Source organism: Grampus griseus, assembly GCF_964374135.1.
Source record: "Grampus griseus genome assembly, chromosome: 17".
Classification (NCBI taxonomy): Eukaryota; Metazoa; Chordata; class Mammalia; order Artiodactyla; family Delphinidae; genus Grampus; species Grampus griseus.
In genome coordinates this window covers 61,427,982-61,449,897 of record NC_139011.1, presented here as the reverse complement: position 1 = coordinate 61,449,897, position 21,916 = coordinate 61,427,982, and the positions used below count along the sequence as shown (strand labels likewise).

The 21,916-nt window shown below is 35.3% G+C and overlaps 1 long non-coding RNA gene across 2 annotated transcripts in view; it reads right to left on the bottom strand.

Moving 5' to 3' along the window:
* The window catches only part of LOC309835555, a 110,476-nt gene that overhangs the window by 39,144 nt on the left and 49,416 nt on the right, over window positions 1–21,916 (bottom strand). Inside the window, exons 1-2 of one of the 2 annotated variants that reach the window (XR_014298025.1) lie at window positions 19,154–19,248; window positions 15,470–15,571 (exon numbers count right to left, since the gene is read on the bottom strand). This is a non-coding gene — a long non-coding RNA (uncharacterized lncRNA). Of the gene's footprint in view, window positions 1–15,469; window positions 15,572–19,153; window positions 19,249–21,916 lie in introns of those variants that run through there. The other variant, XR_014298024.1, reaches the window with a different exon arrangement.

Here is a 21,916-nt window from a genome sequence, read left to right as displayed (position 1 = left end):
TCTGACTTTGACCAACTTCTTTATCTCGAGGCCACATGCTAAAATTTCCTTGGGCTGGTTCTATTTCACTTATAGGAGTAGAAGAAAGTATTTTGAGAGGAATCTACTTGTTTAATATGATCAGGCGATTTGAGTTATTGACCACCACACAGAAACATCTTACAAACATACATCATTCCCAGACCAATCTTCTAAAATATACCTCTTGGAATGAAAACCTTGGTAATATAGAGGGAATTCCTTGTTCCTCTGAGAAGAATACAATCCACTGAGCAAAAATTTCAGCATTTATTTATACCCCACCTATGTGTAAACAGACCTAAGACTAAAATTATTAAATGGCCAGATTCACAAAAGAATAATCTGGAAACAATAGTGAAAATACTTTAAGACATTTTATTTTCAAATAATGCCAAAACATCTATTCAACTGAGCTAACTATTCATTTACTTTTGTCTACATAATATCAAAAAGTTTGACTGAATTTTTCACTGAGCTTATTAATATTTTCACTGAATTTCCAGATGTTTTCCTTTCACATATTGGTGTCACTATATATCTTTATTTTCCCCTTACACTATCATTCCTACGTATAGTTTATTGTTGGGAGATAGCTGCAGGGCAGGACAGATATTAAAACTATATAAGATCTCATAAGATGTGAAGCTGAATATCTATTTTTAGATCAGGTAACCTTTTTATAGCTTTGGGGGAAAACATGGATAGTACTCCAGTGTGTGTGTGTGTGTGTGTGTGTGTGTGTGTGTGTATGTGTGTGTGTGTACACTGACAAGGAATTCTTCTATATTGAGAATGAGCAAAACCCTATGCCAACCATTGCAAGAAAACCCTAGAAGTTTTTTTTTTTTTTTTTTTTAATATATAGGTTTACAAAGGATCTTCATTTATGTACATCTCAGCCGAACTTATATACTACTTCAGGGGAATTAGTATAGAATACTGGTTAAGAAGACAGTTTTACTCTTCACTCTGACAATTTCCTAGCTTTCCTCAGTTTTCTCATCTGTATTACAGGGATAAAAACCACACTTTTCTTTTGGAATGCTGAGTGAGAAAGGACTTAACACAGTGACATGCTCAGTTAATGTTAGTGCTCATACTAAGAACCAGGAAACTGGGCATTTTTAATTATGAAATAACTTTCAACAAGCAGATATTCAAATATGCAGTGACATTTGAATTTTGTTGTTGTTTTGAGAAGCGACATTTCATAGGCAGATTGTGACCTGAGGGAGGCAGAGCCCAGAGCCAACAATTTTGTTTTGTTCTTAGTTTAGGCAGCAAAACGAGTATTTGGAAAAGTAGGAATCTGATAGCGTTTTGTTAATACGACTACACTATCCTACTATTTTGTTCCTTTTGAAATGATGAAATTTTCTGATTTAATTTTGATGACAATAATTCACTTGAGTTAACTCATGGTCAGTCATGTATATCTCTGTTCTCCTTTGTTGCTGCTGGTGACTCAGTTGCTCAACTACCGTCAGCTGGGGCTTTAAAAACAAGGTTTTAGTTCTTAGCTTTATCTTCTTATGGTCCAACTGGATGGCATGAACTTGCTTGACGTTAAGAGACAAAATGTATTTTCCTAAACAAAATATCTAAGATTCAGGTTCCCGAGTGTCATGGAGGTTCCAGGTCCTTGGTTTAGGACCTGTAAAATCCCTACCCACCGCTGGAGCAACTCCTTTTATGGGAATGTCTCTGGTTACTTGGCTCTTTGCCTCTTCTAGTCCCTAGAACAAAGAACGTCAGGATTCACAGGCAAGCATATGTCCTTCTGTCTAGCTCTCAAATTATAAGTCCATTATTCTACTGCACAAGAAGAAATTGTTCCAAATTAAATCAAGACTAACTTGCAAGAATCCTGCTTGGTTGTGTCTCTAACGATTTCCAGACTAATAAGCAACACGTAGATGGCTCAATACAATTCTCAGTGTCCCAAAGCATATTAATTTTTTTGTCAAAGAACTAGATCTTTGCCTGAGCTTTTTCCCCTGCCCCAGGTCTTCAAACTCTCCAAAAATTGTACCTTTTGGAAATATATGTGTTATATTGTTATTTTTCCATAACTGGAGTTTTAGTTTTCAAATAGTTCAAATTATAATAAAGAATTTATTTTAAATAAACATCCAAACTTTTGTCTCTGTATCTCCGTCACCTAAGTGAGCACAGTATTTTAGAGTTTAGGAAGTTTCCTTAACTTGGTTATAACTCTAAGAATCATAAACTGAATTTTTATAGACATCTTGTTTGATCTATTTTGCTTCTTGAGTTAATTTTTTTCTAATTCACAAAAGTAGCAAATTCTCGTAAATATTTCAGATATCACAGTTATATATAAAGTTAAAAGTAGAGGTATTTTCTGCACCCCCAATCTCATGACTCAAAAGTAACTCTTTTTAAAATTATTTGGTATTGTTCTAGATCTCTTCCTATGCACATAATCAATCCGAATATGAGGATATATTCCTTACAAATTTGTTTATCTTTCCTATTTTCCCCTCCTTCATCCTATAGCCCCTTCCCATACCCTACCTCTCAATTCAGCCAGTTATGCATATTTCATGGTCTTTTTCTTCAGGAAATTTTGTGTGTGTGTGTGTGTGTGTGTGTGTGTGTGTGTGTGTGTGTGTGTGTGTCAAGGATAAAATAAATGGCCCTAAGACAGTTTCCTTTAGTCTTTTATACTAATTTTAACTCATATAAGGGGCTTCCTTGGTGGCGCAGTGGTTGAGAGTCCGCCTGCCGATGCAGGGGACACGGGTTCGTGCCCCGGTCCGGGAAGATCCCACATGCCGCGGAGCGGATGCGCCCGTGAGCCATGGCCGCTGAGCCTGCGCGTCCAGAGCCTGTGCTCCGCAACGGGAGAGGCCACAACAGTGAGAGGCCCGCGTACCGCAAAAAACAAAAACAAAAACAAAAAAAACCCAAGTTATCTAGGTACCTTTGAAAAAACTAGCGAAAAAGAGAGAATTTTTGAGGTCCATTAAATGAGAGAGCACAATTCTACCCCAAACTAAAGGATGGAAATCTGGGGAATTTGTGAGAGTGAAGAGGGGGATTCCTACCTTCCAAGCTCAGTGCCAAGACTTCTCAGGGTAATTGCATGAGTTTACCTAAGAAAACAGGGCTTTAAACAAGAGCTCCATACTTCTTGTAATTCTACATGAATTCCTCTACCCTACATGTGCAAGGGAAGCAGAAATACACCAGTTTCAAATGTTTATTCCTGGCTTGGAATATAAGTGATCAGTGTTGACAGTGATGGACTGAAGATTAGATCTTTCTGCTACATGTGGGGCAGTAACCAGTGAAGGTGGACCAGGACCTCAATGCAGCTGTGGCTGAATTGTTCATAAAATAAACAGGATAGGGTTTGGAATACGATTTAAATAGATACAAAGAAAAGATGCTTCAAATATATCTGAGATGTCTGTTGGGATGGTCTCCAAAACATGAGGAAAATTTGGGGATGTAATTCATTTTTCATAACAGAAAAGGGATCATACTGTGCCTTATTTTTCTATGCATTGGTTTTTCAATCATTCTGGAGATCTTTCCATGAAGTCTATTCTGTTTCATAGTTAAATAGTATTTTGTGATGGACATACAATTATTTATTTAGCCATTTCCTTATTGGTAAACATTTAGATTATCTCTAATGTCTGTTTTTGCAAGTATGGTTGCATTGTGTATTTCTACCTGTAGGATTTCTAGAAGTGAAATTACTATACCAATGGATTGAATATTTTAAATTGTGTTAGCTTTGAGAATCTCCTAATGTTCTGTATTATTACACATTTCTCCCTGCTTTTATTAACATTCTATATTATCAGAATTTTAATGTTTTGTCAATTTAATGTACAAAAAAGTTACCTTAGTATTGTTTTATTAACATACATCTGTCATGATGAGTTTAAAGGTTTTTCCATGTTTTTTCAGCCTTTAATATCTCTCTGCAGTGAATCACTTCTATTTTTTTCTCATTTTTATATATTTTGTTATTCTATAGATAGGAGTTATTTCTGTATAAGAGAGAGTAAGAGTTTATAAAATATATGTAGAATATACTTTTCCAACTTACATAATATATATTTATAATAGATGTTATCTATCTCATTATTTTATATTCATACACCTATAAATATTATAATTAAATATGTATTAAATACTTAAATAAACATCAAAAATGAATATATGGATATTCATATATCTGAGATAAAATTGTCTTTAATTTTTTTTAGATTTTGTTTATAGGATCTTTTACAGAGTAGGCACTTTTCAATTTTGACAATTTGTCAATATTTTTTCTCTTCTGCTTTCCTGACATTCACGTTATACTCAGACAGTTCTCATCCCCTATTTTTTAAGTATTTTTATAATTTTATTTCTTACAGACTTTTTTAAAAAAATGTGATATAATATAATGTCCTAATTCTATTTGCTCCCAAATACATAGCTAACTATCACTATTCTTGCAAAGTTTTTCCCTTCCACTGATTCAAAGCACCACTTTTATTAGATACTGAATTATCATCTAGAAGTGCATGTGTTTCTGGGTCTCTTTTGCCTGTACTTGACTATATAATTTAATCGCTGTTACTTAGAATGTATTTTGATGTCTGACAAAGCAAGTCTCTTTTCATTATTATTATATTACCAAATTTTCTTGAGTCTTTTTCAAGAGAAACTGAGAGTCAACTCACTAGTTAGAATTTATAGACTAATATTCAGGAGAATTAGCATCTCTGCACTATTATGTTTTACCCTTCAAGACGGGGTATAACTGTTCATTTATTAACATATTCTCTTTTATCTTTCAATAACGACAATTTTAGTACATATAGGTTTAGTGTTTTCCATATATTTTACTTTTTTCATTATTTAAATTACTTTTTCTTAGTGGTTACTCCTAGATTATAAGAAAGCTATTGATTTATGTGTGTTTAACTCTTTTTTAAGTTACAAATGCATAATTCTTTGCAGTCTAGGCTTTATTCTTCCAAGGTAAATCCACTTCTGGAGCCAGGTGAAGAAAGTGTTACACAATGTAAAGAGTGATCAATTGATGTCAAATGCTGCTGAGAGAACAGAGAAAAAGGACTGAAGGATGCCATTGAACTTGGCCAGATGAGCGTTTTGGTGATCTTGTCAAGAGTGGCTTCCAAAGAGAAGTGGAAATAAGAATCTGAGTGGAGAGTTTGGGGAGAGAATGGGGTTTGAATAAGCCCATTAAGATGGGGTTTGAATAAGCCCAATAAGATGAATTTTGTTTTAAAGAAAGAAAGAAACCTGATGGGAACCAGGAGATCTGGAATGGGTTTATTTTTCTTAGCTGACTGCTATTCAGCCTATTGTGTCTCATCACATTGGTAAGAAATTGGTGGGATAGGCAAGAGAGAGGAGATTCAGACTTGACTAGCAGGAGGAGGGGGAAATCCACTGCACAACTAAATAATGGCTTGGACTTTGAAAAAGGAAGACCTTATCCATTTAGCCAGAATACAGGATACAAAAATAGACAAGTTGATAGGTTTGGTGAAGGGAAAATAAAGTAGTTCTTCTAACTGCTTCTAGTTTCTTTCACTGTTTTACTGACTTGATTTTTCATATTTAGGATTTTAATTCATCTGGAATTATGTTATGGTTCAAGTTAGGGGATCACCTGTTATATTTGTCCAGGTAGACAGTTACCTGTTTCCATACCATATTTTCCCTGATACTTAGCAATGCCACCTTTGTCCTAGAGGAAGCTCCCTCATCTTTGAAGGCTTGTTGCTAAGTTCTCTATTCTATTCTTCTAGTCTATTTGTGGCAAATTGCACTGCTTTAATTATTATAGCATTATTGTAAGTCTTCATAATTGGTAAAATAAAAGGTTTGCTTAAGATATTTTTACATAACTTGTAAAACAAAACTTTGTTTATTTTTCTACCAGATTGTCTTATTTTTAGTCATCTAAGTATTGTCTGTATCCACATATATATTTTCCCTTCTTATTTTTAGTATTATTTAATAATACTCTCTTTTTACCTTGATGAAACTTGCTGGAGGATTTTCCATTGTTTAGTTTTGCTTCTGGTTTTGACTTTTTGCTTTTTAGTCTAGTCAATAAAACACTTTTCAATTTCATTTAATGTCTATTTTTATCTGTTTTTCTCTGTTTTTTCCATTTTCATTAATTTTTAACTTTAAAAAATTCTCTTAGAAATACCTTCCTTCCTTCTAAGGGGAAATTTTTAAATGACTTAAAATTAAATTATAAAAAAATATAAAATCAAATTACAAAGGTGAACATGATTTCTTCTTTCACTATATATATATATATTTATATATTTATATATCAAATCATCACATTGTACACTTTAAATATCTTTTGATTTTGTCAATTATACCCAATAAAATAATGAAATGAAAGCAAAATAAAATAATGAAATGAAAGCAAAAAAGTAAACATGATTCCAAAATAGTAATAAAGAAAATGCCTCATGTCAAGAGCAATTTTTAAAAAATTCTCCTGGTGGGCAAGTGGGCTTTATTACATTGAATCATGTTAGTCAATAAGTCCACAATGAGCCTATGTACAGATGGCTTTCTATTGTATGATTTGAGGAGCAACAAAAATAATCTTTTTCCAAAAATATCTCCTTCGATACCTAAACTTGGCATTGCTCCCTATTCCTATGCAGCTAATATTCAACTATGAGGTTCTTGGTAATTGGATTCCAATACCAAGAACCTTTGTTCTTCTCAGCAAAGTTTCTCAGACTTCAACATTTCATAACAGTGAATGAGGAAGCTGGATTAAAATGCAGATTCAGAAGATTTAACAAGGGGCCCAAGAATTTGAAATTTAAATAGTCATCCCAGTTGATTATGATACCAGTTATCCTAGGACCTCACTCTGAAAAATACTGCTGTAGAAGATGAAAGGTTAGCCAATCCTTAACCTGAGTTCTCTCCCTGTTAACATTTCAGCACCTGACTTTCCATTAGTTTATAGTATACAAAGGACAGGGAAATCTCAGAGAAAGAAGGCATTAGAGTGATAACATTGAACAGGAAGCAGTTTTGATGGCTCCAGACGAAGAAAGGATACAAGTTATTTGCGTCTTGGACAGCACTGGCCAATAGAATGTTCTTCAATGATAGAAATTTTATTTGCACACTCTCCAATATAGTAGTCACTGGTCCCATGGCTTTTCAGCCCTTGAAATGTGGCTAGTCCAACTGAGTAACTGAATTTTAAATTTTCTTTAATTTTAATTAATTTTAATTTTAACCTATATAAGACACATGTGACAGTGGCTACCTTAGCCAATAGCACAGGGCTGCAGCTCTGCCTAAGGCTGGAAGAAGGATTTAGCAAAAAGAAAGTAAATTATACAATTTCTAATTTACAATTTTCCAAAGGTCAGCTTTGTTATTTAAGATCACAGTATCAAATCTTGATATCATGCTACCAGAGAGAGTTGTAAAATTGGTAAAATGTATTTTACTAATAGTTCCTCTATCACACTGCCAGTCAAATAAATTACCTTCAATACAGAAACCATTGAAGTGTATTTTCAAGAAATCTTAGTGACAGTTTGGCAAATGATAGGCAGAAGAAAATATATTGGTGGTAAATATCCTTACTACACTCTTCAAAGTCTTTCAAGCTAAATTTTCAGTGGACATTGAAAATTTTATTGAGTTTTTAAAATTGAAAAAGATTTTTGAATGAGGAAACTTTATTAGTAATGGTAGTTAACACGGTTATGGAACACCAACTACATGACAAGGAGCACGTTAAGTATTCTACATGTGTTATTTAATTTAATCCAGACAACACCATTAGAAATGCATTGTTATTAATCACACTTTGAGATAAGAGAATTGAAAATCAGGGAAGTTAAGAAACCTACACAAAGTGGCAGGCAAACCTACACAAACAACTATTTACAGAACAACTATTGATGAGAATGACCTGAAGACTAGCAGGATAGATTTTTCACAACTAAAGGGATAAAAAAGAAATCACAACAAGATGGGTAGGAGAGACAGAGATGAGTTTAGTTAAGGCCCACTCTTTTAGGTAAGCAACACACAAAGGGGAGGATAATTGTATTATTGAATTCAGTTTGCTAATATTTTGTTCACGATTTTTACATCTATGTTCATCAGTGATATTGGCCTATAATTTCCTTTTTTCTGTGGTTCTCTGTCTGGTTTTTGTATCAAGGTGATGCTAGCCTTGTAAAATTAATTCAGAAGCATTTCTTTCTCTGCAGTTTTTTTGGAATATTTGAGAAGGATACTTTTTTTGTTTTGTTTTGTTTTTTTGCTGTACGCGGGCCTCTCACTGCTGTGACCTCTCCCGTTGTGGAGCACAGGCTCCAGATGCGCAGGCTCAGTGGCCATGGCTCACGGGCCCAGCCGCTCTGCGGCATGTGGGATCTTCCCGGACCGGGGCACGAACCCGTGTCCCCTGCATCGGCAGGCGGACTCTCAACCACTGCGCCACCAGGGAAGCCCAAGGATACGTTTTAACTCATTTAAATGTTTGGTAGAATTCACCCCGTGAAGCCATCTGATCCTGGATTATTGTTTGTTGATAGTTTCTTTCTTTTTTCTTTTTTAATTTTAAATTACAGATTCAATTCTATTACTGGTAATCAGTCTGTTCATATATTCTACTTCTCCCTATTTCAGTCCTGGGAGATTGTACCTTTCTTAGACTTTATCCATTTATCCTAGGCTGTCCATTTTATTGGTACATAATTGTTCATAGTAATTTCTTATGTTCCTTTATATTTCTGTGTTTTCAGTTGTAACTTCTCCTTTTTTATTTCTGATTTTACTAATTTGGGCCCTCTCTCTTTTTTGCTTGATGAGTCTTGCTAAAGGTTTATCAGTTTTGTTTATCTTTTCAAAGATGGTTTGGAAGAATTACTATTTTTAAATGACCATACTTGCCAAAGCAAACTACAGACCCAATGCATTTCCTATCAAAATACCAATTGTATTTTTCACAGAAGTAGAACAAATAATTCTAAAATTTGTATGGAAATGTGAAAGACCCCAAATAGGCAACACAATCTTGATAGAGAAGAACAAAGCTGGAAGTATCATGCTCCCTGATTACAAACTACACTGCAAATCAAATCAGTATGGTACTTGCACATATAGGTCAATGGAACAGACTAAAGAGCCCAGAAATAAACCCATGCTTATATAGTCAATTAATCCACAACAAAGGAGGGAAGAATATACCATGGGGAAAAGATAATTTCTTCAATAAATGGTTTTTGGAAAACTGAACAGTTAAATGCAAAAGAATCAAACTGGGCTACTCTCTCACCCATGCACAGAAATAAATTCAAAATGGATTAAAGACTTAAATGAAGACCAGAAAGCAAAAAAAATTCTAGAAGAAACCATAGGCAGTATGCTCTTTTACATTTGACTTAGCAGTGTTTTTTTGAATATGTCTCCTCAAGCAAGGGAAACAAAAGCAAAAATAAACTAATTGGACTACATCAAACTGAAAAGCTTTGCACAGGGAAGGAAATTATCAACAAAACAAAAAGGCAGCCTACAGAATGGGAGAAAATATTTACAAACAAGATATCTTACAAGGGGTTAATATCCAAAATATATAAAGAACTGATACAACTCTACATTTAAAAGAAAAATAACCTGATCAAAAAATGGGCAGAGGACATGAATAGACATTTTTTTTCTCAAAGAAGACATACTGATGGCCAACAGAAACGTGAAAAAATGTTCAGCATCACTAATCATCAGGGAAATGCAAGTCAAACCACAATGAGATATCACCTCTCATCTGTCAGCATGGCTAGTATCAAAAAGAAAACAAATAACAAGTGTTGGTAAGGATGTGGAGAAAAGGGACTCCTTGAGAGTTTGAGAGCTGGGGAAAGCTGACCTTCAAGAGTGGAAAAAAATTGGAGCTTCTGAGGGCAATTCTGAGGTAGGAAATGAGGAGGAGAGATGAGATTGGGGAAGAAGGAGAAGAGAGAAGGGCCACTGAGTTTTATGAGGGTGGGCCAACATGGATTAAAGGGCCAGTTAGTCCCGTGTGATTGGTAGGACCTTGTGGTTTTAATTAGCCACACCCTTTGTGCAATTTTGTTACTTTGCTGCAGTATAAACTCTGCCCTCTCTCCACCTGCCTCTCTTTAAATTTTATTACATCTTACTAAATTCATTAATGTTTGCAGGAGTGTTTTTTGTTTTCTTTTGGGGGGGAAAAAACAAACAAACGTAGTTTCAATTCTCTGCTAGCTCAGAAACCTGGAAGTAAAAAGAATGCAAACATCTCCTCCTGACTCACCTTCCACTCCAGTAATTCATGTTACATTGTATTTAGAATTTTCTCAGGGCATAGAATTTGGGGTTCAAGTCTATTTTAGCTTGCTCTTGGGGAGCAGGAAGGCCTCAGCTGAGATCCATATAACATTTTAATTAAGTATATATTTATTGTTATTAAGTAGAATGGGATAGATATCTGACTGCTGGCCCTAAATCCTCCCACAAGTGGATGCAGAATGAGTCTTTTCTAACAGCATGAGATGCAACTGTCAGAAGACACCCAAAGTTTATCTAGCTCAATTTTCCCTTTGATACTTGAATTCCTCTTAAAACTTCCCTACTGTGATCATCTGGGTTTTTTTTCCCCTGAACTCTTCCAGTAGCATAGAACTCAGTAACACCTGAAGCAGTATATTTCACCTAAGAAACTTGGCTTCTACTCATAATCATATTTTTATTTTTTGGATCCATATTGAATGATTGAAGTTTCTGGTCTATATGACTGTCAGTAACTTCTGACTCTTCCCCCCTCCTACTCTAGTTAACACATTCCAAATTCCATCAACCATTTCTCTCAGGACGTTTTGTGAGGATTTTAGTGATCCTGATTACATTCCTGGAATAATTTTCAGTCTTTCTATAACCTTCAAAGTATGATGCCCAGATTCACCCATAAGTTCTGAAATGCTTTGAACAGCACAGTGTAGATCTGGGTTATCACCCCAATCTCTATGGATACATCAATCAAGTAACATAATCTAAGTTTTGGTTTAGTCGTTCTTCGACAGCCATATCAAATGGCTTAAGGGTAATGTCAGTTTTTACCTGTGTTGCTACTTAACCCTCATTTTGAATCTGACTTTTTTTTTTTTTTGCACTTTAAAAGTGAATCTTAATAGCACAATGGAAAAAGAATGAACATCAAAGTTAGAAAATAACCCGTATGCATCCAATCTACATCATATATTAGCCCTGTGACCTTAAGAAAGTTACTTAACCTCTCTGAAACTCAGTTTCAGTGTTTCAATAAGAGTATGATAATGTCTAGAGGTTTAGTTTTGTTGTTAGACTCAAAAAAATAACATATGTAAAATAACCAACATGATGTCAAAAGTATAGATATCTTCTGTTTGGGGCAGCATGTTATCTTTGTCCATGGTCAAGTTCATCAACATCTTTCATCGTTAATTTTATAATTCAGTGAATTAGCTCTTCCTCCCAGATTTCAGCCTCTATGACATGTAACACACTATCAAATTTTTCATCTAGGTTATTGATAATAATGCTAATAGGACAAAGCAAATAGTGATGTTTTCGTAAAAGGAAACTTCCAAATTTATGTTAATTCATCTTTTACTGATCGGAAAAATGTAGGCAAAATAAGACATCTAAAATTCAGTGAAGCACAAAGGACTTTTCATGCACAAGATGGTCATATAAAGACTGGATGTTATAATATGAGGTAGAATCCAAATGCTTCCCATTCCCAGAGATTATCTCATTTAATGCTCGTAGAAACCCTTTGTAGTAGTTTAAGAAGGTATCACTGTCCCCATTTTACAGATGAGCTTTAAAAAGGCCACACAAATAACAAGTAATTCATATATTTTCCTCAATAATTGCAGATCTTTATTTCAATTACCCACTCTAGAATATTACCTAGAATATGCAAAGGTTTGTAGTTTATTACATCTACTTCCTCCACATAGAAAAATTAATTCAATGAGCATCTACTTATGCCTGACGTTGCCCTAGGGTATAGAGGAAAGCAGCAAACAAAGGTCTGTGCATGTTCTCATAGGTATTTGAGTGGAATTGAAAGCAAGAAAAAAATAAATAAAAATGGCAAATGATGATAGCTAATAAAAAAGAGAAAAATATCATATATTAACACATATATGTGGAATCTAGAAAAATGGTACAGATGAACTGGTTTGCAAGGCAGAAATGGAGACACAGACGTACAGAACAAACATATGGACACCAAGGGAGGAAAGGGGGTGGGGTGGGTGGGATGCATTGGGAGATTGGGATTGACATATATATACTAATATGTATAAAATAGATAATTAGTAAGAACCTGCTGTATAAAAAAATAAAATTCAAAAAAAAAGAAAATATGGGAACATATGTATATGTATAACTGATTCACTTTGTTATAAAGCAGAAACTAACACACCATTGTAAAGCAATTATACTCCAATAAAGATGTAAAAAAAAAAAAAGAATTGATGGAAGTGAGAAATTGGGATTGACATATATACACTAATATGTATAAAATAGATAACTAACAAGAACCTGCTGTATAAAAAAATAAAATTCAATAAAAAAGAAATAGAAAATAAAGAATTGATGGAAGTGATGATCCTTTAAATAAGAGTGGTTGGGAAAACTCTTTGATAAGCCGCCATCTGGGCAGAAACATGTAGAAGCTGAGAATCTGCTGCATCCCAGGCAGTGGGATTAGCAAATTCAAAGGTGCCAAAGCAGAAGCATGCTTGCGTTGCTTAAGGAACAGCAAAAAAGTGAGACGAGGGTGGAGTGAATGACGGAGTTGTGGTTGGGGTAGTAGATAGGTCAGATAGGCGGGGGACCACAGCAGGCAGGGACTTCTAAGCAATGAGATAAAATATGGATTAACCATCAGAGGGACTTGAACAAAGGAGTCACATGATCTAACCCATATTTTAAAAGGCTCACTCTGGCTGCTGTGGTCAACGTGAACTGTAGGAGCAAGGGTAGAATAAGGGAGATCAGTGAGTAGCTACTGCAATAATCCAGGCAAGACTTCATGTTATCCAGACTAGAGTGATAATGATGATGACGATGAAAAGCGCTCTGATTTTCGGATATTTTGAAAGCAATGCCTCTGTATTTGCAGTGGTATTACATGTAGGATGTGAGAAAAAGAAAATCATCAAGAATGACTTTGTCCTGGATAACAGGAAGAATGGAGTTACCCATTATTAAAGCTGGGAATCTGTGGAAGGAATCACAGATTTTAAGACTTAAAATCAGGAGTTCATTTTGGACATACTGAGTTTTGGATGCCTATTACATATTCCACCTGGAAACTATGAGAAAGTTTCTGCATAGGGGTCTAGAATTCAAGTCTGGAGAGGTCTGGGCTACAGAAAAAAAACTGAGGCTGTCCAGAGGATGGGTGTTATTTAAGGCCACAGGAGAGGATGTGGTCACCTTGAATGAGAAGAGATAGAGAAGAAAGGATGAAAGACAGAATGAGCAAAACTCCCACACTTGCTAACATCTAGAAGGTAATAGGAAGAAAGTAACCGTGAGTGAAATTATTTGTATCACAAGCAATTTCTTAATACCATTGACAGTACTGCTTTGATCCCATCAGCCAGTATTCCTAGCACTCAATGCCAGAATACTTGAACTTGTTTAGAGAAGTTGGATGCTCTTAGAATTAGTCACCCATCTTGGCGTAATGCAACCGGGAACATTCTCTTGAAAGTTAGACTGCAAAGCATGCTTCACTGCTCAGGCTGTCTCAGCAAGAGCAACTCGGGCTGTGTTTAGCTTTGACCCTTCATTCATCTCAAATCCTTGTTTTAGCTAAAACCAAGCTCTTATTCATCATCCCTGCCACCCATTGAGCAGAGCTCCTGGATGTGTAATTCCCAGGAGACAAAGAATAGAAATAAACATTCTGGTTCATAAGTTTATAAACAATCCACTGTCGTGTTAAAGGCTAAATACATTTAGACATGTGTGGTCACACTGCTTTTTGTTTGCCAATCTCATTTTATATAACCTGGACCAACAAAACCAACAAGAGGGGAAACACAGGTATAAGGTCAATTCAAGGGTTCAACAAAGTGCTCAAAATGATGGGATCAGCAGATAAAATGTTTCATAGGTTGCTAAGATACATTAATCTCAGAAAAGAATCAGAATTAAGTTCTTGTTAAGAGGTTTATCATTCCCTATCCTGATGCTTTGACAGAGATAGTCTATAGGAATCTTAGCTTAGCAATTATATGGCTGTTATAATTGGGAGAAAGTTAGAAAAGTGGTTTTAACAAAAAGATAATAGCTTAAGAATTTGAGAAGTCACTTGGGGAGAGTTGGGTCATCTTGAAATTGTTTTAGGCATGTTTCAGCTGTTTAGAAGATTTTCTCTTTGTAAAAGAAAAGAAATAAAACTAAGCATCAGTATTCTTCTAGGTGGTTTTGTACCTGATAAGCTACTAATGGTTGAGTAAAGCAATCACAAAATCCATTTAATTATTTAAAAATGGCATTAACAGGGCTTCCCTGGTGGCGCAGTGGTTGGGAGTCCGCCTGCCGTTGCAGGGGACACGGTTCGTGCCCTGGTCCAGGAAGATTCCACATGCCGCGGAGCGGCTGGGCCCGTGAGCCATGGCCGCTGAGCCTGCGCGTCCAGAACCTGTGCTCCGCAATGGGAGAGGCCACAACAGTGAGAGGCCCGCGTACAGCAAAAAAAAAAAAAAAAAAAAAATGGCATTAACAAATCTTGTTATCATTTGTCCTCTGAGAAAAATTCAGTTTTGCATGTTTCACGTACTGTTATTCACTTCAAGCTATCTGATTTACTTTTTACTTGGTAAAGGGAAAAGATGCAGTTTCAAACTTCAATCATTCCAGGCAGTGTCAATAGAAAAAATAAAAATATGCAACCATATTGAGTATTTTGAAATTTTTTTGTAAATTTTTACTTTTATAGAAACTTATTGAAAAGGATGTAAAACCAAGACCTCTCATATACCCTTTACTCAGATGTAATTATTTACAACTTGCCCCATTTGCTAGTAATTTATTCTCTTTCTCTAGTTCTCTCTATTGATAGATGAGAGATGCAGGGGGAGGAGAGAGGAGTGAGATGTGTGTGCATTTCATTTGAGAGTAAGTTGCAGACATGGGGACATTTTATCCCTAATGTTTCAGTGTATATTTCCTGAGAACTAGGACATTCTCATGCATAACCATGATGCAAAATCAAGATATTTAACACGTATACAATATTATTATCTAATCCACAATCCATATTTAAAGCGTGTCAAGTCTGCAAAAAAGTAAATAACCATATATAAAAACTGTAAGCTTTTACCAATCCAGGATCCATTCTAAGAGGACACATTACCTTTAGACATGATGTCTTTTTAATCTCCTTTAATCTGGAATATTTCCTCAGTCATTATTTGTCATAGATGATCTTGACATTTTTGAAGAATACAGACCATGGCTGTGAATAACAAAGAGAGAGGTAAATATGATATACATGGATCTACATAGACAGTGGCTGTAGCCACTGAGAGGGACTCTGAATAACGATACTCCAGTAACCGTGTGCACACCTAGCACACAGATCTTGGTTTCTAAATACCATTTCCTACTACAAGAAGCCAGGGGTCCTTGGAGAAATGGCTGGTTTGGGCACTGAAGCTTATATTCTACTGAGAGCAGTAAAAATAAATAAGAGATAGGGCTTCCCCGGTGGTGCAGTGGTTGAGAGTCCGCCTGCCGATGCAGGGGACACGGGTTGGTGCCCCGGTCCGGGAGAATCCCACATGCTGCGGAGCGGCTGGGCCTGTGAGCCATGGCCGCTGAGCCTGCGCATCTGGAGCCTGTGCTCCGCAACAGGAGAGGCCACAACAGTGAGAGGCCCGCGTACCGCAAAAAAAAAAAATCATAAATAAATAAGAGATAAGGAAATTATGCAAGGTAATTCTAGATTGTGAGAGGTGTTATAATGAAATAAGGATATGACAATAAGAGAGGTCAACTTTTGTTATGGTGGATAGAAAAGGACTCACTGAGTAAGAACCTGAGACCCAAAGAAGGAAAAAAGGTCAGCCATGTGGAGATTATGGGGAAAGAATTTTAGGCATAAAGAACAGAAAGAAGAAGACTCTTAGATGGAAAGTGTTTTGCTGGAGCAGAGTACTGTGCACTACTAGGGAGTGGCGGGGAGTGGGTGCCGGGGTATGCGGAGGAGAATGTGAATCTGATGTTAGACGAGGTTGGAAAAATAGGCATGAGCTGGTAAACCAAGCAATTCCAATTTTATTCTGGGTGCAAAGGGGAAGTCTTGGAAAGATTTAACGTGGGTAGTGACATGACCTGACTCACAGGTTACAAAAAGCTCACTCAACTGCTTTGTGAAAAATCAGTTAGAAAGAGTTTGAGAATGGAAACAAAGAGACCAGATAGGAAACTACTGTGAAAATTAAGACAAGAAATAGTGGTGGCCTGAACCAGTGGCGTCAGTCAAGATGAAAAGATCTGGGTGAATTCAGATTACATTTTGCAGTTACAAACACCAGGATTTATGTTAGAATGAATGTGTGAGGTGGCTGAGGAAAGGCATAGGTGAAAGGGTGATGTCCAGGTTTCTATTTTTGGATCACGCTTAGAGAAGAAGATCCACTGCTCCATTCTGAGCACCATACGCTGAGATGTGTTTTAGACACCAAATGGAAGTATCAAATAAACAGGGAAATTTACAAATTCTAAAGTCCTACGGGGTTCTTCTTACCTTTTTACGAGATTAAAATATAATACTTAAATGAAAACATCTGCATCATTTCGTCAAAATTGAAAAATTAAAGGAAATCTTAGTCACCTTTAGATATTCTGCAAATTTAAAGAGCACTGTGTGCTTAAGAAAGATGAAATATTGAGATTACCTAGAATGACTTAAAGGGGGAATTATGAGAAAAATTAATTTTCTAAGATAGTCTGAAGAGCTACAATTGAATAAAGGAGAATATAAGTTAAACATCAGAAATAATTTTCTAAGCAAGAGTAATTCAAATCAGGATGTCTTTTAAGGGCTTATGAAAGCCCCTTCAACTGAGACATTAAAAATGAGACTGTATGAAGCCTAGTTTAAAAAGGGAGGAAAAAAAAAAAAAAAGGGAGAAAAAGTATACTACAAAGGAGATGGATTAAATGTTCTAATAATGTTTTTTAAAGTATTATTAGTATTTATGAAACCAAATCCAGTGAGTTAAAAGTTCCACGTTTCTCCAGACTAACAACTATAGTTCTTTGTGTAATTTCTTACAATTGGTGGAGGTGAAGTTAAATGGGCCAGTGTAATTTTTTAAATGTCATTTCTGGAAGTTTTTATAACATGGAGAAGAAAATATTAAGATGCATATCTCATGTAAAATGGAGGTGTGCTAAAGAGAGGTAGGAGAAAAATGGTAATGCTCTGGGGAAAAACTAGATTTGCCTCTACTTAAGTGAAGGCAAAATAGATTACTGAAGAGTATAATGCCACATTCAGTTGAAAACAAATGTAGTTGTTGTGAGTAAATGAATTCGATCTTAGTTGAAAGAATTTTTATTCCAAAACAACTTTCATAAACACAGTGTGTGTGAATATAATTTCTTCTTAAGAAACTGGTATATGATTTCTATTTTTAAGGTTAGATCTTGAAATTACGTGTATTTATTGTTTTCCCATTAATCATTATACTTCTATAGAAAAGTTGGGGTAAATTTTATTCTTGATATAGAGCATTGGTAATCTTTTTCTATTGTACAAGGTCATTCAAAATATTTTTCAGTAAAAATTCTTTTGATATACCATTTCTCTGAAGGCAGCAATTTCAATTAAAAAGAAGTATAGCATTATTTATGTATTGATACCCCAATTTGTTTCCAAAAGAATTTGAAGCAGAGTGTAGCATTATGAATCGGGAAGCAAAGCATCTCTGCCATTATATAGCATTCTGCATCAGTAAAAGAAAAGATGTGAGAGCCATTTAAATGCCATGAAGAAAAACATGAGAAAAATCAATGCTGAAATGAGTAATTGAATGATGTTCACAAGGGCTGAATAGGTCATCATTAGGCTTGACACGATTGCAACAAAATTCCTAGGGTTATTCAACCTAATGTACAGGGAATCCAGTAAGACAACACATTGCATTTACTGCTTAGATTTACATTGCTTTAAAGAATCAGAATATAGTCATCAAGCTAATATGAAGTAAAGGAAGACGCAATAATCAAACAGTATGAAAATCCAATGACAACAGTGGCCTTGGAATGCTGTATTATAAGGTATTCCTGAGAACCACAGAAAATTGCTTTTTCACTAAAAGTAAGAGCACAGACTTTATACAATAGAACAAAAATAAATTTAAAAAATACAGCCAATAATAATACTTGAGAGAGTTTCCATGTCAGATACTTACAACAGAAAGTTCTACCTGGAGAGTGAAGATACACAATGTTCCCTAGTACATCACGACAGGTGCAGCCTCCCGGATGATTAAGGTTTAATACGTCTTATTTTATGTAACCAAAGCAAGGAATCCCACTTCAGGCATTGCATCCCGCCAGAACCTCCCTGAGACTAGACTGTTGCATCTTTCCTCTCCTCTCAATACTGTCGTTATATCCAGATAACGAAAAGCAGAGCAACACCATAGCATGCCTCTCTTTAGGCCTATTTCAGTCATGTTATATGAGACTCTCTACTTTCAAACTACATCATCTTAGAAAGGAGTTCTGTATTTTTAAAAAATGAAGCAAAATTGTAAAGGTATGTAGAATATTTCTAGTAACGCAAAACTTATATCCTCCTTGTAAGACAAACTCTTCCATTGATACATGGCAATGATAATTAGGGGAAAAAACTTCCCAGGGGGTTGTCAAAACGTCCCTCTCTACAACTCTTGCATATTATTCCTATTGCTTTTTTAAAGCACTATAAGCAATGTGCCTAATCTCTTCTCTAGAAAGAATTTTTCAGATATTTGAAGACAGCTGTTATATCCTCAGTCTTTGCTTTTTTAAACAAGTGTCTCACCTTTTTAAACCGGTAGAGTATTGCTTCTAGAACCCTCCCCCATGGCAGCAATCTCTCCTTGATATGCTCCAGTGTGTACTTCTTGCTATAAACCTCTGCTGACAAGAACCACAGACCACGCACCAAATGTGTTTTCCCAAGACATGATCATTTTCTTTTCTTTTGGCATGCTTCCCCTGTTAATATTAACAACAGTAACATTAACAAACAAAACATTAACAGCAGAAAAAGCAAGCAACTGGATCCCCTCATTTTATTGTTGGTTTATTGAGTTTGCTGCCAACAAAAAAACCCTCATTCATTTTTACCGTGATGTTCTTCTATGTAAATTTCCTACAGCCTTTCAATGTACACTCCCTTCTCAAGCTTCCACTCAAGCTTTTATATTTAACCCAGAAAACAGCTGTGATATGCTTTAGTTCTAATTCGGTCTTCCAACGACATTCTCTTGTGCACTCTCACTCTCTCTCTCTCTCTCTCTCTCTCTCTCTCTCTCTCTCTCCTTTATCTCTGTGTCTCTCAGTCTGGGGTCATCTGTAAATCGGAAAGACACACCTTCACTTTTTGTGTTGAACAGATGAGGATAAGGTGAGGGCTGGGTAGTCTGCCGCTAGAGACTATGCCAGGACGATCTGCATACTCCAGGGTGTTCCAACGCAATATTACTAGCCAGCCAGCATCTTCTTTTCTGCAGAAATTTAAGTCAACACATTATAAGACAACTGCTAATATTGTTACATTTTATGTACGAGGAGCAATTAGTTTACCATGAGTTGGAAAATGCATATATTTATCCAAGACCGTGTACTGCAGTGTTTTAACTGAAAACTAGTGCAAAGTATTTCAGGATCTATATTTTCAGGACTAGATTTACCTGGAGCATGTCATCCGTCTTGCCCCTCCTTTCTAGACCCAAACTAATGCTAGACAGGCCTGAAATAAATTATTCTGGAGATGTTCATATATCAATAAAAATGCAAATAATGTCCTAAAGTATATGTTTTGAATTCTGCTTTAAGAAGAATCACAATTTAAATATGGAAATCTATAGAGAGTATGAGTAAAATTGTTGCCGTCTAATAAAAATATTTTTCCAGGTAAAGTAACTTTTAAAAACCTTTCAAACTTTGGAAGAAAGCCTGCCTAAGTCAGAAAAAATCAACTTCTCTTTGGAATGGATTTGATTTATGATTGTTATTCTAATCATTAATTACAGTTACCTCCTAGCCTCTAAGGCCTTAAAATGGAAATCTGGAAGTCACAATTCTATTTCCTGTTCAAATATTATTTTCTACTAGGTCCTGGCCTCTTTAAAATGATAACCTAAACATAGTTAATTTATTTCTGTCTACCTCAAGGTATGCTATTTTGTGGGGGCAGAGAAGATTAAATAGAGGAGAAATTATAAAAATCATCTTTTATGTATTTTTATTATTATACATTCAAGCCATGTTTATGAATTTTTATAGATTTTTTATTTCTGAATTAGTCACATTTTATAGAATTTTAGAATACTATTTTTACATTCTACAACACAATTTCTGCTGAAAACTCTAAGTAAATTCACATTAAGACAAGTAAAATAAGTAACATGCAATCTAAAACATTTTATCGTTTGTTATTTGAGCAGTTGTAGTAAAATCGCCAGAGAGGAATATGTAGTCGCAACCATCCACTGTATCTTCAAGATGCTCAGTAACCACGAAATGAATTTCACATCAAGACCATAATGAGAAAAAAGATTCCAGAATAATTTCCTCTTTCTCGACTTGGATATGAATGAACAGAGAAGGCAGATCATTTCTAAAAACAACATCTCATCCAATGGACTGAATCCTTACAATCTTTGTATTAGGAGCCAACATTTGAAAACAGCGTGCAATCATTTTGACATGGTCAGGTGATACTTATTTTGAATATAGTCTATTTTTTCAGAAAACAACAACAATATCTGTTTATTCCCATTTTGTTTGTCTTACAAGTTGAAGAATAATAACAACCTTCTCAAATGAACAAGAAAGCAACTTTCCCAAATTCTCCTGTGAACGGTCTCCAGAAGAAATGGTGGTATTTTTGTTACCCTTTCCCCATCTTCCAGCAGGTCATGTATAATTATAGCTGTTAACTCTGTGACCATCCACCAATATCTTTTCTGTGACATAACCCTTCCATCAGTTAAATGAAGAACTTTACTTTTTTGATCTTTGTTCATAATATTAGTATTGGTCTTAACACCTTGTGTAATGGTTAGTTGTAAATACGGCTGATACGATGGAATCAAGTTGCTACCTTCTTACTAAGGACGTGTCATTTATCTTCTTTAAGCCTCACTTTCTTGTGCATAATGTGGGAATATTAATGGCCTACACCTCATAGGGATGAATACATATTGAATCAAATAATGAATGTAAATTGCTTGTAACAGTGCCTGACATACAGTAAGTACTCAATATATCTTTCTTATTATGTATAAAAATATCCACTGTGCATGACACACAGTATATAATCAACAAATTGGAATTTAGGCCATTTTTAATCATTCTCTTACTCTGTGTCCCTTCCAGCTTTACGGATTCACCTAGTACTTGATATATAGCTATTGTTTGTATGGCTTTATATTAGGGTTCCCTAATATATTATGGTTTTCCTGGGTGTTTCCCTTTATATAAAAAGAACAGGTTATGTGGTGAAAGAAGTTTGGGAAATGCAGGACAAATTAAAAGAGCATTCTCAATTTCATTCATATGTTAATGTGCATGATAA